The following is a 15,909-nucleotide window of genomic DNA, read 5'->3' as shown; positions in this document are numbered from 1 at the left end:
GTAACATTTAAATAAACACACTTAAAATCTTAGACAAAATCCCAAAAGATTGTGTTTTACCATAAAGTTTATAAAATTAAAAAAAAAATATTTCTGCTTTATTTTAGACAACCGATGTTGGAAAGCTGAATTTCAAAATCTAAATATGTTGAACATGTCTTGATAAAATCACAAGTTCATTAATTTGAAACTTGAATTTAAAAATGAAAATTTAAAAGTTGTTTTAATTATCAACCAAGGTCATTAATTTGGACTTGGTAGATAATTGGATAGTCAAGGTCACTAAATTGAACTTGATTATCAGTGAGGGTTATTGAGAGTGAGGGTTATTGAGACTGATAATGTTTAAAATTTTGTGGTTAAAAGTCAAATATAATGTTAGAGATTTATATGTTTAGAAAGCTCTCACAAGTGAAATCTAAAACATTTATTTGAATGATAATGAGATTTTAGAGGAAGCTGAAATAAAGGGGGGGGGGAGATTAAAAGTCAAATCTTAGAAATTCGGAGCATCATTCAAGGGGGAGATTACGGTTATACTTTGATCACTTGAATATGTAATCCGAGGCAGATCAAGTCTAAACTTCGCAGATTTCTAACCTATGTCCAAGGGGGGGTCTGTTAGTGCACTATTTGTATGTCCATAGTTAGAAATCTATATGTATTTGTAATATCTAATGTCTTGAGTCTGTAAAATATCGGACAAAGGTTTCACTATGCTTTGTTAGAATATGTTAAATCGGGTTAGGATTCGGTACGACACGGAGCAGGAATGACCAGACATGATGTCATCATCCTACATGATGACATCATACCTTATGCACCATCATGACATCTTTAAATATGTCTACAAAAGAAACCATGCATGAGAAGTTAATCAGCATGTATTTCATGTCTCACACAAAAGGGATTTAATTAGCTCGCACGAGATTATTCAACCAATTCGCTCAAGTGGAATGAGAGGATTAGAAGGAAGTTGATCATCTCGCACGAGAGGGGGATCTTGCATGCAATTTAGAACGAGTGGCAGTTATCTATAAATAGAGAATCAGTTCCAGTCGTTCAGGGGTATCGATCAGAATTCTCTCGCACAAGAACTCTCTCGTTCAAGAACACTCTCGCACCAATCACGTCGATCCGATCTTGAGTGTTTAGCTTAGATTGTGTCGAAACTCCGTCCGGTGTTGTTTCGTAATAAAATTGTGTGTACGATTCGGTTGAACGGATTCCGCACGTTAAACCGAATTCACCGCAGAGCAGGGGCAGACTTAGAGTGTTACTAGGGGTAGCACGGGCTACCCCTCAACCCCGTCTCCGTAGTGTAAGAATACCCCTTAACTCCATTTCCGTAGTGTAAAAATACCCCTCAACTCCGTTTCCGTTATAGAAAGGATACCCCTGATTCTAAAAAAAATTAGGATACCCCTAACTTTTTGGGCTAGTTCCGCCACTGCCGCAGAGCTAGTGATTGAATACGATCCGTTCCTGAACTCACAGAATAAGCAAAAGCGAAATTTGTACCACTGAAAAGAAACTTGCATGTGAGTGTTAGGTTAGGCTACACGACATTGATATTCTAGGAAATGTGATAATTACCAAATGACCCCTACCTTATTCTTCCTAATCTTTTTTTTTGAACGGCAAGTAACGACGTGCCAACCACTGTGACATCAGGCGCTGTGGTCAAGGTCGACTACTCGACCGCCCCCAGCCCCTTGGCACTCCCCAGGTGTGCGAAAACCCGACCTCCACCCATCCGAAGGCACGACAATGGAATAATTGGTCAAAACTCGCCTCTCATCTTAGTCGAACCGGCGCCACCCGTATTCGCTCTTCACTTGGATTCCGCAGAAAATAGTGACGAGTGTGAGAATCGAACCTACCAATTCTTTCCTAATCTAATCATCTTCTCCAAATGCCCTTTTTTTTCTGGAACTCGGGTTGGAAAAAATCTCCGATCAGTATCGTTTTCTTTTCTTCCCGTTCATATACTTGCTTCAACCATTCATTATTTCATGAGGGGCAATGTTATAATTTCATTGGGAGCGCACGAGATATTCGCATACGTATAACACTAAAAAAAATTAATAATGGGATAAGTCATAGATATTCATTTATGGAATCTTCTGACAACTTGCGTCCATCGTTGGTATTCAATCAGCAAAGCAGCAGCACCAACATCATCATCATCATATCAGTTATTAGTAAAGCTAAGGTAGGGTCTCAGGAGAGTGAGATGTAGACAGTCTTACCTCTACCATGTAGAAATAAAGACCAAGAATAGAGAGAATGTTTCCAATGATACCCCGGCTCGATTGTAGCTTTACATCAAGCCTTGATCATAAGGCACATAACACTCAGCAATTAATTGAGGCAAACGTCGATTAGTGCATGTACGCACTTGTTTTTCGGCTATCAACGCCGCCACAAGATGCATGATTAACCATCCCCCTCTTTTAACGTTATTTTCACGAAATTAATAAAATAAAATTAAAATTAGTGCATTTTCACTTTTACCCCCAAGCGGGTATAACCATGCCGAGCTTAAGCTCTATATTCAAAGCTCGAGCTATGCTCATGTGTAATTTCTCAAGCTTGAGTTTGGTTGATTTACAAACAAATAAACAAACGAAACCAGTATAATCCCACTTATAGCAGAGTTATTGGGGTGTAATGGGGTCAAACTTTATTTCTATCCTGAGAGATGGAGGCTGCTCCCACTAAGACCCCCGACTCCAAAAATCTTTTATTTATTTAAACTAGAGTAAATTACAAGTTTTGTCCTTTATGTTTACACCAAATTGTAGGCGCTGTCCTTTAGCGAAAAAGTTTACAGAAGGTGTCCTTTACCCATCAAAATCTTGCACGTTTTGTCCTTTAGGCCAAACCCAGTTAGATTTTTTGGTTAAATCTAGTCATGTGCAAGACATATGAGGGTAGTATTGTAATTTCACCTCCCAAAGACTATTGTGTAAGATAAATTATATCAAGAGACTATTATATAAAAATAAAACCAAATAATTTAAAATATTATTTTTATAACCATATATATATATATATATATATATATATATATATATATATATATATATATATATATATATATAGAGTGGGGATCCTACGGAAAGTGTGTTTTTCCTAAAAAGTGTAAAAAGTCATAAAACACAATAATTTCAGCCATAAAACACACCTAAAACTCACAAATAATAGAATGAATATTACTAAAACACCATATTCAAACTCTAATAGTCCATAAAAACTTCAAACACACCATCGTAGAACTATGAATATAAAACACACAATGCTAAACAACATAAAACACAATAATATTTGTCATTCCACAATCAGAGCCTTAACATCTAAAACACAACACAAAACCCACATACATGATGTTTTAGTAATCTTCATCATATTATTTGTGGGTTTTTGGTGTGTTTTATGGTTGACATTATGGTGTTTTATGACTTTTTACACTTTTTAGGAAATTTGGACTTTCTGGCCAACTCCTATCCTATATATATATATATATATATATATATATATATATATATATATATATATATCTGAAATTAGCAATCACCTATCACCACCATCCTCCACCTCCACCACCACCACAACCAGCCTTCACCGCCACCACTACCACCCCTCATCATCTACAATCACCATCTTCAAATCAACTCATCAACCAAAAACCCCCAAAACTAATAATCCTCAAAACCCTAAAAAATTAAATGAATCATCACTTTAAATCTAAACACCTGAGAGAAAGATTATAAACCTAAACACTTTAAATAATTCATGTCACAGCCATATAATGCAACAAAATATGAATAAAGACTATATGGTACCTCCCTGTTTGACTTTAGACTGAATGGTGAGTTTGAAGATCGAGAACAACCACTGCCGGTTTGACCAGAAACCGCCAGTGAAGTATTTCTTGAAATATGCGTGACAATACTGCCGGTTTGACCAGAAACCACCGGTGAAGTATTTCTTGAAATATGCGTGACAATACTCCGGTGCTCCGGTTTGACCAGACACACGGTATACGCGGCTTGGGTGGTCGACGGAAAAGGGGGACTTGCAGGTGCCGGTTGGTTATGATGGGAACAGTTATGGGTATAGGGATATTGATGGGAGTAAAGTGCATAAGGCTTTGAGGAGAACTGGGGAGGAAGGGTATGTTGAAGATGATGCTATTGGGTTTTCAGATGAGATAACCTTTTAATATTTAGTTTGTTACAAAATAGTCCCTTAATAAAAGTTCTTTACATAATAGCTCTTGAGAAGGTGAAATGATAACAATATCCTCATGTGCAAAGCACATGACTAGATTTAACCAAAAAATCTAACTGACTTTGGCCTGAAGGACAAAAAGTGCAAGATTTTGAAAGTTAAAGGACACCGCGTGTAAACTTTTGCGCTAAAGGACAACGTCTGCAATTTGGTGTAAACATAAAGGACAAAACTTGTAATTTACTCTTTAAACTAACAATAACTATTTTTCTATAGAAAGTTAAAAATATTCTTTAGTTATTTTATTATGTATAATAATATTTGTAGTGTAACATATTATTATCGTATTAAATAACAAAATAGAGATTTTACACGAAGCTGAAAGAAAGGGGGAGCAAGGTTAAAAGTCAAATCTTAGAAATTCGAAGCATCATTCAAGGGGGAGATTACGGTTCTACTTTGATCACTTGAATATGTAATCCGAGGCAGATCAAGTCTAAACTTCACAGATTTCGAATTTATGTACAAAGGGAAGTCTGTTAGTGCACTATTTATATGTCTATAGTTAGAAATCCATCAGTATGTGTAATGTCCAATGTTTTAAGTCTGTAAAATACCGGACAGAGGTTTCACTAGGTTTTGTTAGAATATGTTAGACCGGGTTAGGATTCGGTACAAGCAGGAATGATCAGACATAATGTCATCATCCTACATGATGACATCATGCCATATCAATCATCATATCATCATGACATCTTTAAATATGTCTACAAAAGAAATCATGCATGAGAAGTTAATCTACAGTACGAGATAATTCAACCAATTCGCTCGAGTGGATTCATGCATATACAGTTGAACGAGAGGATTAGAAGGAAGTTGATCATCTCGCACGAGAGGAGGATCTTGCATGCAATTTAGAACGAGTGGCAGTTATCTATAAATAGAGAATCAGTTCCAGTCGTTCAGGGGTATCGATCAGAATTCTCTCGCACAAGAACTCTCTCGTTCAAGAACACTCTCGCACCAATCACGTCGATCCGATCTTGAGTGTTTAGCTTAGATTGTGTTGAAACTCTATCTGGTTGTCGTTGTTTCGTAATAAAACTGTGTGTACGATTACGGTTCAGTTTAACGGATTCAACATGTTAAACCGAATTCACCGCAGAGCTAATGATTGAATACGATTCGTTCCTGAACTCACAGAATAAGCAAAAGCGAAATTTGTACCACTGAAAAGAAACTTGCATGTGAGTGTTAGGTTAGGCTACACGACATTGATATTCTTGGAAATGTAATAATTACCAAATGACCCCTACCTTATTCTTCCTAATCTTTTTTTTCTTTGAACGGCAAGTAACGACGTGTCAACCACTGTGACATCAAGCGTTGTGGTCAAGGTCGATTGCTTGACCGTCGCCAGCCCCTTGGCACTCCCCAGATGCACGAAAACCTGACCTCCACCCGTCCGAAGGCACGACAATGCAACTCGCCTCTCATCTTAGTCGAACCGGCGCCACCCGCATTCGCTCTTCACCTGGATGCCGCAGAAAATAGTGAGGAGAGTGGGAATCAAACTTAGGTCACAAGGAACACCAATTATTCCCTAATCTAATCATCTTCTCCAAATGCCCTTTTTTTCTACAACTCGCGTTGGAAAAAATCTCCAATAAGTATCGTTTTCTTTTCTTTTCTTCCGGTTCATATACTTGCTTCAACCATTCATTATTTCATGGGGGGAAATGTTATAATTTCATTGGGGGCGCACGAGATATTTGCATAAGTATAACACTAAAAAATAAAAATTTAAGGGTGCGCCCGCCCACCCGCTCACCCACGGATGGGAATGGGTCTGCCCCTGATCATACATGTCAATCATTAGTTAATTGAATGCCTTGAAAAATATCATGTCGCAAGCCTCTAGATATTACATGTAAAGCTTCTATCACAATTATAAAGGGAAACGGTGACAACAGGTCCGGTACTTAAAATTCTTCCATGGAAGACGCATTTAAAAGCAAATGAAATTCTTAATGATTTTACATTCAAGATTTGCCACTAAGCAATAATGGGATAAGTCATAGATATTCATTTATGGAATCTTCTGACAACTTGCGTCCACCGTTGGTAATCAATCAGCAAGCAGCAGCACCAGCATCATCATCATCATCATATCAGTTATCCTATCAATAGCAAAGCTAAGGTAGGTTTTGAGGAGGGTAAGATGTAGACAGTCTTACCTCTACTCCGTAGGAATAGAGACCAAGAATAGAGAGACTGCTTCCAATGATACTCTGGCTCGATTGTAGCTTTGCATCAAGCCTTGGACATAAGGCACGCAATTGAGACAAACGTCGATTAGTGCATGTACCCACTTGTTTTTCGGCTATCAACGCCACCACATGATGCATGATTAACCATCCCCCTCTTTTAACGTTATTTTCACGAAATTAGTAAAAACAACGTTAAAATTAGTGCACTTTCGCTTTTGCCCCCCAAGCGGGTATAAACATGCCGAGCTTAAGCTCTATATTCAAAGCTCGAGCTATGCTCATGTGTAATTTCTCAAGCTTGAGTTTGGTTGGTTTACAAACAAATAAACAAACGTAACCAGTATAATCCCACTCATAGCAGAGTTATTGAGGTGTAATGGGAGCAAACCTTATTTCTATCCTGAGAGATGAAGGCTACTCCCACTAGGACCCCCGACTCCAAAATTTTTTTATTTATTTAAACTAACAATAACTATTTTTCTATACAAAGTTAAAAATATTCTTTAGTTATTTTTTATTATGTATAATAATATTTGTAGTGTAACATATTATTATCGTATTAAATAACAAAATAGAGTAAGGTACACAGATGTGGCTCTTGTAGTTTACCAAAATTTTGGATTTGGTCCCTAGTTTTTCAAAAGTACATAGATGGTCCCTACGGTTTGTACTTTGCACTTTATAACGCATTTAGTCCCTAACTTGGACATGCTAAAGCCTTTAGATGTGTTGGCTAGGGACTAAATGCGTTACAAAGTGTAAACCACATGGATCATCTGTTTTCCTCGTGAAAAGCTAGGTACCAAATCCAAAATTTATGTAAAACATAGGGACAATCTGTGTACTTTACTCTAAAAAAATATTTTATAAATTATAGGATCGCTCATTTAGAATTGCAAGACTAATCAAGCTCGGTATAGGAAGCTCAGGCGCATTTACTAAATGAGCTTCCATTTAGGCTTTAGCTTGTTGTTAGCTTTTTGCAATCCAATCTGAATTAGCTCACTAGCGGCTCGTTTACACCCCCAGTCGACACCTGAGTTTATGTGTGTGTACACTTATATTTGGTAAAGAGAGCGTACCAGATTGTTCTGATTGAAAGTTTGGCGACATCTGACATGATTCGATGCCCCTTCAACAGCCACAACTCACCTTTCAAAGGATTGATAACAACGGGTTCAGATTGTTCATCGGGTGAAACACTTGAAGAATCAGCATCAAAACAGCCACCCTTCACTTGCAACAACTCTTACCACCACTACTTTGACCACCATGGCGTGTATGACTCCTCATCCCAGCACAACCCCAGGCTAAAATTTCCGGGCTGCCAACAAGCCCGACAGACGCACCGACCGTTTTTCTAGAACCATCTGTTTCATTGTCATCACACCCGCCATTTGCACCACTTGATGACGGCAATGAAGATGTGCGTCCTGCCCCCCATCTCTTGTATCGTTTGGGTTCGACTTCTGTAGAGGGCTCTGGCTCGTCTGAAGAAGATGAGTAATTTCCTCCATTGTCATTATCAGCATCGACCTCATTGTCGGAATCTCGGGGTTCGGCAGATTTTCTTCTCCTTCCTCTGAGATTACGTGCACTTGACTGTGATCTCCTCATAAAAGCAGTCGCTGTAGCTTTAGCCGTTGCGTGTTTCTTCCCCAATGCTTCTAACTGGCGACGAGAAGTTTGGGCAATGGCTGCATTTAAATTATTAGCAAGACCTCTTCACATTCAATTGGCATCATCAAAGGTCATGTTAAAAAAATAATTATCTATAGCATTTAGAGGTAAACCAATTCATATTACTTCTTGCTGATGTTAATATATCAATTTGTGATCATTTGCATTATGTTGTGTGCGTAGACCAAAATATATAACGCGCAAAGATCCTTCTGAATCTTCCCTACATATTCTCAAGAATAGCGGAAATAACTTAGGTCCAACGATGAAAATTAGTTAAATTAATTAATATTTTGCTAACTCACTTGAAACATTATTAACACCTCTGTGTATGTATTTGATTGCAAATAGCGTGATTCTCTTAGAAAAAAGCAAACATATCGATTATATGACAGTACTTAAAATTTAAAAATGCGTAAATAACTTATAAACTGCCGCAAATCTCGTTTAATATGCGTAAATAACTTAGAAACTGCCGCAAGTCTGATCTGAGACATACAGTTAACTTAGGACCGACTAGGTTCAATCCATGTATGAGGGTTACAAAGATATATAGTTCCCTGTAAATCGGCACCGAAATATTCTTGGATATTTTTGTCATCGAATGTGTGATACATGCATGTCTGGAGAGAATAGAACACGAATTTCGTGTCCTCACTGTGCAGTAATCTTGGAAAGTAGATCTTATTGCCCATTTCTGGTAATTTGGCTTCAAGGCAGATACATGAGGTAGAAGAAATATAAATCATGTGTTTTCCTAAATCACAGATTTTCTCCCATTCTTTGGTAGAATTGTTTAGTTTGAACACCTCAACGGATTTTCCAAGCTGAGCAACGATAACAAGTAAAAGATGTTGATCAAATTTTGATAGATAGTACCCTTCCCAAACTCCGCAACAACTTCTTGGAGCTTTGTCTACAACAACCTCACGAGAGTAACCTTCTTTACTCACATCTCTAAGAACTTCAACTTTTTCTTTGTTTTCACACAAGGCATAAATATCTCGGCCACTGAATGTTGGAAAGCGAAAAGAAAATGGATCATTAGTGCCAAAACCCAAACGACACCATGATGGTGGTTCCCGGGACACAAAGTGGATGCAGGGCCCATCTATTGTGAATCCAACAACCATACAATCGGTGGAAGTAGGTGGCTCTGAAAAACAAAGGCTTCCAAGACCACAAGGCGCCTCTGGAAGCTTACGGATATCACTAGTAAATGGGTTAAAGAACACCAACTCGCATCCATGACTTTTAAACATCAACAACAACAACCAACCATACCTAGAACATAATATCCGGCAATCACCTTTGAGTTCTTGAGGTTTTTTTATAGTATACTTGTTACCACATATCGGATCTATAAAAGTGACAAAGCCTCGATAATTGTCAAACACCATCAACCATGGTGAATACATCTGCGATCTCCTTAATAATGGGGCTGCTAAATAACAACGTTTGCATGTCGCGCGGAAATTAATGTATTCGTCAACAAAACAATGCTCCATAATCATTTCCAAACTATGAAATGGAACATTGAGTAGGTGTGACTCGCTTGTTGTGCTGTCAAATTCAGTCTCATCACAGTTAACTGATCTTATGACTACCTCAGTGTCTTGGTCTTGTTTATCTTCGGGACGGTCAGCTTCCAACCTACCCAAAACATAAATATAAGTAAACATATTCTAGCTGAAAAAAGGGCAAGTTAATTAAATACAAGCAATACCTGCATTCAAGCATTGCCCACACTAACACTTGGCTTTCTCGTACGATACAAGGCACTGAAGATGGAGACATGGTTCTTTCTTTGACATGGAATGAGATTATATTGTCCTTCGCACCAAGAATATGAACACAACCCCCGATCTGTGAGGCAACTGCGGAATTGTAGAATACCGAGTATGAAGATAAATCCAGGAAAAATATATCATCCTTGAGGTCTTCCATTTCCTCCCATGTCATAGAAGTCATATCCAATGTAAACAAACGCACCTCAAGAATCCTCGTTTCCTCTTTAAAATGTACTAGTTCAATGTAGAACAACTTAGCACAATATCCTTTCAAAAAAGAATAGACGGTGTGGAAACTAGAAGGGGAAGTATGAGGGACTTTCACAAGCGGCACTAGACTTATCACAACTTCTTTACCTCTAACCACAAAGTCAAGGTGTATGACAGACCTATAATGAGTCCCCAAGGCCAGGGCATATACTTTACTATTGCAACAAGTTGGAGATTCTAGGAGACAATCATCTACGCCACTTATGCTCCGGAGTTGTTTAGCATATGACATCTCAGTCCATTTTAGCCTCTTTCTCTTCTTATTAGGGTCTAGCCGACAAAAAACAATGGTAGGAATTTTGTCTGATAGCAACATAAAAACCAAACCTTGATCATCAGGAAGGGGTAACAAACAACAAGAGTGAGAATCACGAATCAAAGGTGGGAGACAAATGAATTTAGAGGTGAGTGGGTTCCAAAGAGACCACAGGACGCTGCCCAGATGACTGGAGAGAATCACCCAGCCATTGAAACATGCTCGGATTCGTCTCCCCTGGACCTGGAGCTCATTGATTCTACTACACTGATTAAAAGATTCCAGATTCTCAGCAATAAACAACTCGTAATTTGCGCAAGAACTCTGCTCTAGATCCATCTATCATAACAATATATAATTCAAACTATTTTAATTAACCATGCATAATCAACAAAAGAGGCTTATTATTTAATCAAGAAAAAGAAGAGAAAATAGTGCTAGATAATTTATTATGGGTGGTGTTACCTGGTATGGAATCGAAAAGCAAACCAAACTCAGAAGCAAATCGAAAGTCTAAGATCCTCGGACTATCAATGTCGGCGGATAACTGCACAGGTTGAATACAAACTTTAGATCGACGGTTATTATTATAAAGAATAATTTCATATAAATAAATCTCTACAAAACAATATATATTTAAGTTTCATACGTATCCTTTCTTAAAATTTCCCTTTGAGCCTCCTTTTCGACACTCTCCGAATCGATTTTATAGTAATTTATGGAAAATATGAGACTGAGAGTTCCTCTTCTAATCAGATAATAGTGAAACAATGCCTAGCTAATTTAGGGTTCTGACTTCGTTACCTGGGTAAGGAAAACCGATGGCAGGAGCAAATCGAAGTCTCAGATCCTCCAACAGCACAGACTGATTTCGTTAAGGTTCGACTGAGGCGTCGTAGGTTGTGTTTATATATTAACAAGGAAACCTAATTCGTTCGTATATCATGGGCAAGCCTCAAATATTTTGATACGGGTTCTTTAAAGATTTTTAATTATATTTGGACTAACATTTTGATACGGGTTCTTTACAGATTTTTAATTATATTTGGATTAACATAAATAAAATATATTATAATTAAAAATTATATTATTCTACAAATCTTTTTTTTATATAATATATTGTTGAAGAATATTGTATCCATGAAAATGAATAATGAGATGCTTTTGATCAATAAGTCCGTGAGTGATTTTTGTTCATGAGAAAATTACTAAAATGGTCAATAAACTATAGCTGACTGCAAAAACATAGGCAAGCTAAGCCTTAGCCGACATCCAAAAACGCAAGCTTAACACGCACTTTCATAGGCTAAGCCTCAACCGATGGCAAAAAATGGGGGCTAAGAGGCTGCTTGACAATTTCTAAATAGTTAAGTGCTGAACTAATAAGAGGTCAAGAGGTCTGAACCATTAAGAGTCAATATAATGCTTAACCATTTAGAGTCAAATGCCTAACCAATTCAGATTAGAAGTCTTAACCATTCAGACTCAGTATTATCAGATCTAACAAATTTTGCCTGAGAAAGTGTCTTGGGTTTCATTTATGCTCAATCGGATCATCCTCGAACTTCCGAACCTTGCACCGGCTGATCAATCCAGCCATTGTATCCGGCGAGATCTTTTTTAAGCACCGTACAAAACAGATCTAACAAATTTTGCGTTGTTTCGGGTTCATGGATCTTCAGAAATTCATAACAAATTTGCTTAACGGGATCACGAATCTTCTGAAATTTTGCAGTAGTTCTCTATTTCTGTCGATGATTTCAGTGCTTAGGGTTAGGGTTTTTGGTGATGGTGGGTGGGGTAGAAGTGGGTGGTGGTGGAGACGGCGGGGGGTGCAGGCGGTGATTGGAGGCAGTGGAGGAGGTGGTTGAGAGGTGGAGGTGGGAGTTATGAATATACTGACATGTTTTAGGTTTTTAATAAAAAAATATGGACCCCACCTGAATTATTTATATTAACTCATTTTGGTTTAATTGTTATTTTTTAATATAAGGGCATTTTCGTCATTTTACACTCATTTAACACCAAAAACTAACCGATATCCAAGCTAGGGACTATCCGAGAAACAGGATGGCAAACGTTGAGGAATATAAGTGTAATTTTAGAAAGTTAGAGACTAAAGATGAAAATGAAGCAAACCACAAGGACTATCCGAGCATTTTCCTCATTCTAATAATATGAAGGGATCTATACTATATAATAAAAGAAACCGTTCTTGGACACTTTTCATCATATTAGGTCATGTATCTTTTAATTTTCCTGCCAAATTCTTATGGATAATTATTATTTAGTTTAATATCTTTTAACTAATTATAGATAACCCTCCTACTAAATATTATTTAGTTTAATCTCTTATAGATAATTATTATTTAGTTTAATCTCTTCTAGTTAATTATAGACTATGGTATAACCCGCCCGTGTTGCGGCGCAGGTACATCGTAAACATTGAATGGATTAGTCCTAACGTTATATAATGCATTAACCATATGAAAACACACATTTTGACATATCTAGTTGAACTCAATGTAACTTGTATAAGCATTGTGATTGGATCAAACGTAAAGTAATCAAATTCGTATCGAACAATCATAACGTATTATTATTAGGAATAAAATTTTATGGCTTATGGATCACGGATCCTCAAGTGTAGCTTGGATCACGGATCCTCAGTTCAGTTTGAATTAAGGATCCTTAGGAGATGCTGCAAGGATAAGGATCCAGGATCCTCAATATTATCCTAAACTAACAGTTGTTTCCATCATGTTTTATCTTATTTTGCAGGTGTATTCGAATAAGACTTGGTCCAACCGAGATTATAGGGGAATATGCTTGGAACTTCTGCACGTGCATGGCCTCCATGACCGTTGTAATGATCGTAGGAAGCTAGCACCATTTGCGGATAGTTAGTTAGTTCAGATAGTTTCTAATTTTAAAGGGGATACAAGCTTGAATTATTATTATTGGCAACACACGAACACTACTCTCGAACTCTCTGCAACTCATTGGTGATTACACACACATTTGCACACTAGTGATCCTTGTACCAAGCTTGTTATCATCCCAAGTTGTAAACTTTCTTTGTTTAATATAGTTGGTGATCGGTAGTTTTCATCACCCGAGGTTTTTTATGCCGGAGATCATTCATTGATCAAGGGCTTTTTCCTCGTATAAATCTCGGTGTTCATCGTTGTTTACATTTCATACTTGTTCATACATTTGCTCAACTAACCAAGCATCATACCTCACAAAAATCATATTTGGTTACATTGTCCTTGTGTGATTTTTGACCAAAACAGTTTAGCACCCACCGTGGGGCAATCGGTGCTTCATTCTTGAAAAACTTTATTCATTTCTTTCATTTATGTTCATTATCTTCAACCACATGGCTCTCATGCGAAGAACACTTCAAGCTCTATGCCGGTGATCGCCTCTTCACAGGGCATTCCACCTTTGCCTCCTGTCCCTTCTGGATCCCATAAGAATGCTGAGAATGCTGCGAAGAAGCCAACCCCCGTCTTCACAAAAGCAACTACTACTTTTTCTGCTAGTCCTACTAACAATGATTTTATTCTTTGATTTTGCAGATGAAGGATTACATGCAACAGCAGGACAAAACTAATGACAGGATCCTCCGAGAAATTGATGAAATCAAGAAATTGAAGAGATCAGTGGAGGATCACTCTCCATTGGTGCCTAGATCAATGAATTTTGATACTCCAGCTGCAACTGTCCAGCATTCCACAACATCAGGTGTCCAGTACCAGGGTGGATCATCAACTATGCGCTGTGGCTCATCGGCAATGACACAGCCTCAAGGATCCTCTTTCCAGCATCAAGGATTCTTCTCTAGTTCGGGAGGATACATGGGGACGCAGTCAGTTCAAGGATCCTACTCTCTATACCAAGGAAACTCTTCTCAGGCTCAAGGATCCTTATCACAGGTTCACGGATCCATGGAATATCCTCCAAGATCTTCGGTTCTGATGCATACTTGATCCAACATCTTTCAGGATCAAGGATCCTTAAGGAGTGTACAACCCAGAAGCTCAGAGATTCATTTGGGAGACTTCATACCTATGTAAACTATTGCTTCGTCTGGTCCCTCGATCAAACCAGAATCACATCAATTTGAATTCACATCAGGAATCCCAGCCTCGAATCAATCAGGAGGTAACACTTTAAATACATCTCATAATGATAACCATGGCTTTGTGTAGGAACCAGGAATCAACCAAGCTATGACAAGGGAGTTGTAAAAACTCAAGGATATGATATCCAGCGTCCTAGGAGTAGTTAAGCCCATTCCTGAGATTCTGGATGGAAGAGAATATCTCGTTTTGCACCACCCATTTATGATGCAGAGATACCGAAGAGGTTTCAAACACCAAACATGAAGCTCTATGATGGCACAACTGATCCAGAAGAGCATGTAGCTCAATACAGGGAGAGGATGGAAACTAACCCTATTCCTGAAAGGTTAAAAGAGGCATGTCTATGCAAGGGTTTCGGATTCACATTGACAGGATCAGCTCTTAAATGGCTGCTAAGTCTTCCTCCTTACTCTATTACTTCATTTGCTAATCTAGTTAACTTGTTCAATAGCCAATTTTCATGTAGTAGGAGATTTGAACGTTTAACTAGTGATTTGTATAGGGTAACTCAAGGTAATAATGAATCACTAAGGGATTACATAACTAAATTCAGTAGAGAATACTTAGAAATTCCCAACATAGATATTGCAACAGCTGTAGAAGCTTTCAAAATGGGTTTGCTTAAGGATTCACAATTCTATGATGATCTTGTTATGACACCTTGCAGGAACCTTGATGAAGTAAGAACCAGGGCCCTTAGATTCATCCGTTTAGAGGATGATAAAAGGATCCAGGAGAGACTTTCAGGATCCTCAAAAAAAGAAAAGCAAGGATCCTACTTTCGGAACAACAAATCCAAATCATACAACAAGTCTGATAATCAAAACGTGCATGCTGTTGAGCAAGAAGAGGATGATGAAGATTATCCACCCATTTCTGAATATTGCTTTGCTGTTGACAATAATGAAATAATCCTTGCTATGCAGAATCTAGGTGAAAAAGCTTGATGGCCCAGAAAGAATGATAAGCCAGCTGCTACAAAAGATAAATCCAAATGGTGTGCCTATGATGAAGATTTCGGTCTTCTCACTGATGAATGCATTGCACTCAGGAAAGAGATTGGTTACTTGTTAAGCAAAGGGCATTTGAAGGAGCTATTTGGAAGAAAAAAGTCAAGGATCCAGGATACTGAAAAGATTCCAAAAAGGGCTCCTTCTCCTCCAGCTGATGCCCAGATTATCAACTTCATCTCTGGTGGATCAGATATATGTGGCACTTCCTTTTCAGCAGCCAAAAGGCATGCTAAAGAGACGAAG

This window comes from Helianthus annuus, chromosome 1 (assembly GCF_002127325.2).
Source record: "Helianthus annuus cultivar XRQ/B chromosome 1, HanXRQr2.0-SUNRISE, whole genome shotgun sequence".
Lineage (NCBI taxonomy): Eukaryota > Viridiplantae > Streptophyta > Magnoliopsida > Asterales > Asteraceae > Helianthus > Helianthus annuus.
Note: the sequence above shows the minus strand (reverse complement) of the source record.